Genomic DNA, 4,068 nt, shown 5'->3' on the forward strand with positions numbered 1-4,068 from the left:
ATTAGTGAAGGTGGGTAGTTCCTGGTGATGAGTGTATCCTTTAATTTATGTAGTCGTGTGTCCCTGGTGCCTGCATTAGAAAGTATAGTACAGATCCTTTTTGCTAGGTTGAAGGGGATATTCATTCTGGTGTGTCTGGGGTAGCATGAGTTGAACGGTAGATATTGCTTGGAGTCCATCGGTTTATAGTATATATCTACTTCTATTATGTTGTTAGATTTCTTAATGAGGATGTCGGGTAAGGAATGATGTTGATGTCTATATCCCATCGTGAATTGAATGTTTACATCAAGTCCATTTATAAGTGCTTGAAATTCTTTAAGTCTCTCTATAATTTCATGCCAGTTATTTTCTATGTAGGAGAATGGGTTGCCGTATTTCTCTAGTACCTTACGATAAAGACTAATTTCTAGATATCCCATGACTAAGAAAAGGAGGGGGCCATTCTCGTATTTTTGTCGATGGAAGTTGTCTTTGAAGACGAAGTATTTATTTTCCAAGATAAATTTTAGCCCTTCTATCACGAATTCTTTTTTGATGCAACGTGGGATTTCCTTGGCGTAATTCGCTAGCCAGAATTGAATTGCTCCTATTCCTAGGTTCTGGGGTATATTGGATTATAGGTTGACTACATCCAAGGATACTAGTAGGGTGTATTTGTTTATTGTTTCAGGAAGGTGTTGAGCATATCCAGGTCGTCTCTGATGAAGCATTTGACATGCTTGAGGAATCGTTTTTAAGAGGATATCTGAACAGTTACTGAGGCGGTGGATTTCGCATGCGGGGCCTGCTATTATACTGCATGTGTTACTTATTTTCTCACTTTTGTGTATCTTGGGAATACCGTAGAATTGATTGGTTTTACACTCGAAATTGGCCGAATAGTCTCTTGTTATTTCTGGAAGAGAAATTACAAGAGATCTAAAATACAAATTATTTAAGCGACAAAATTTCTGTCAGCAATTCTGTTTCTCTTAACCGTAACACACGCGTCAGGTACGTACAAAAAAAAAATTGGCGTATCAATATTATTGATAATAATAATAATCCTTTCAACTTTAACCACAAGGCTTGAAATTTGGAGGGAGGGGCAGTCGATTAGGTCGACCTCAGTACGCAACTGGTACTTAATTCATCCCTACCGAAATTGTGAATGGTAAAGGTGACCTCGGCGGAATTTGAACTCAAAACGTAGTGACGGACGAAATACCGGTAAGCATTTTGTCTGGTACTAACGATTCTACCAGCTCACCGCCTTTACTACTTCTGCGACTACTACTACTACTACTACTAATAATATTATTTTAGATTTTTATTTATGCACCCTTTCAAAGCATAACCAGGCTGATGGGCCCGGTTTCCCGGTGTCTATGGCGTATGTGTCCTCCCACCAGCTGGACGGCATGCCAGTCCATCGCAGCGTTACTCAAGAAACAGGAAGAAAGAGTGAGAGAAATTCGGTGCGAAAGAGTACAACACAGTTCGCTACCACCCCCTGCCGGAGCCTCGTGGAGCTTTAGGTGTTTTCGTTCAACAAACACACACAACGCCCGGTCTGGGAATCGAAACCGTAATGCTCCGACGGCGAGTCCGCTGCCCTAACTACCGAGCCATTGCGCCTCCACATCTATATAATAATAACAAAAATATATTAATAATAATAATAATAAGAAGAAGAAGTCTTTCTACAAAGACACAACATAAAGGCTTGGAACAAATAGAACATGGCATTTTGCTCGCTGTTCCAAACATACTAACAAACAACTATCATTCCTCTAAGGCTTTAATTTAGGCACACAGTCATCAGATTTTAAAGAGAGTTGTTAATCAATTATATCAAACCCCAAAACTGGACTAGACATTTCTTTCATTGATCTCAAATGGATGAAATAAAAAGTTGACCTGATCGACTTTCGAAACCTAATCGCCCGATGATGGAATAAATAACGCAGAAGAAGAAAAGAAAGCAAATTTAGAGAAAGACAAAAAAAAAAAGAAAGTAAAGAAGAAAGCAAAGTGGAAAATTTAGACAGGAAATAAAGGCATAAGCTATTGTTGGAACTCCGTCGCTTACGACGTCGGGGGTTCCATTTGATGCAATCAACGGAACAGCCTGCTCGTGAAATTAACGTGCAAGTGGCTGAGCACTCCACAGACACGTGTACCCTTAACGTAGTTCTCGGGGATATTCAGCGTGAAACAGTAGGACAAGGCTGACCCTTTGAGTTACAGGCACGACAGAAACAGGAAGTAAGAATGAGAGAAAGTTGTGGTAAAAGAGTACAGCAGGGTTCGCCACCATCCCCTGCCGGAGCCTCGTGGAGCTTTAGGTGTTTTCGCTTAATAAGCACTCGCAACGCCAGGTCTGGGAATCGAAACCGCAATCCCATGACCGGGAGACCGCTGCCCTAACCACTGGGCTATTGCGACTCCACGCATAGGCTACAACAGTAAATAAAGAGGAGAATAAGACAAAAGATAAGAGAGAGAGAGAGGGGGAGAGAGAGGGGGAAGAGACAGAGATTGAGAAGGAGAAAGAAAGAGGAGAGAAAGAGAGAAATGCACAGAATACCAATGTATTTTAATAGTATTCCTAGTATTGGAGCTGAAGTCGCTGAGGATTCTGACGTTGATAAAACGTAGGTTTTCTGATTATGTTTTTTCTTCTTCTCTTCTCTTATATGGAAACCACAAATGAAAAGTCTGTATGTCGTGTCTGTTGAAACTGCATGAGAAGAACTTTGGTGAAAAATAAAAATAAAGTTGAAACAATATGCAAAACGTTGAAGATATTCTGGATCAGAATGGCTTGCAGCGATTTTGTATGACCTTTCCTATATAAGTTGGAAATTGATGAATAATTAGGAAGCTTCTATCTCTCTCATTCTGCATATATCTATCTATCTATCTATCTATCTATCTATCTATCTATCTATCTATCTATCTATCCGTCTTTCTCTTTCTTTCCTTATATTCAAATGCATATATGTTCGTGTGTATGTATGCATACGTATACGTATATATGTATGTATGTAGCTATCTATCAATCTCTCTCTCTCTCTCTCTCTCTCTCTCTCTCTCTCTCTCTATATATATATATATATATATATATATATATATATATATATTAATGCATTCACTCACACGCGCACACACAGACACACACTCACATACCCACACCTACACAATTATACGAACATCTGCATAAATACTTTAAAATAAATCAATGGAAAACAGGACTCAGTAGAATTTTTAAAGTGACGTGAATTACTACAGTGTCATATCAGCTGAAAATAACTGAAGTCACATTCATAGGTATACATACATGTGTGTATATGTGTGTTTTGGCGTAGGTGTGTCTGTGTGTGCAATCAACGAAATACTGCACTATACTGATATGATCATCATCATATATCCGGTTTCTTCGCTGACATGTGTTGGACGAACGGCCTAATTCGAGTGTGTTTATATTCGTTGTTACTGCCCATTCAATGTTGTTGGGTAGTCCCTTTTTCTCGTTCATATTCCAATGTTGGTTCGGTTTTAAAATCCTCAGCTTCAAAAATATCCTGTCTGTCTGTCACAACATCGCTTTTCTCTCAAAAGAACATTACGCCGTTCATATATGTGCATAACACACAACAGAATAGTTTGAATCAATTTCAGTTATAGATCGAACAACATTATTAGGTATGTATTTATCTTCCAGACGGCTGATAACCTAGAATTACAGATTTTTAATAAATTGTCTCAGTATGTATGTATGTATGTATGTGTATATATGTGTATGTGTGTATGTATGTATGTATGTATGTATGCTTTTATACCTACCTCTACATCTATGTATCTATCAACCTATCCAACTCTCTCTCTCTCTCTCTCTCTCTCTCTTTCTCCTCTGTATATATATATATATATATATATGTATGTATATTTACTCTTTTACTCTTTTACTTGTTTCAGTCATTTGACTGTGGCCATGCTGGAGCACCATCTTTAGTCGAGCAAATCTACCCCAGGACTTATTCTTTGGAAGCCAAGTACTTATTCTATCGGTCTCTTTTGCCG

The sequence above is a fragment of the Octopus bimaculoides genome, chromosome 3 (assembly GCF_001194135.2).
Source record: "Octopus bimaculoides isolate UCB-OBI-ISO-001 chromosome 3, ASM119413v2, whole genome shotgun sequence".
NCBI classification, from domain to species: Eukaryota; Metazoa; Mollusca; class Cephalopoda; order Octopoda; family Octopodidae; genus Octopus; species Octopus bimaculoides.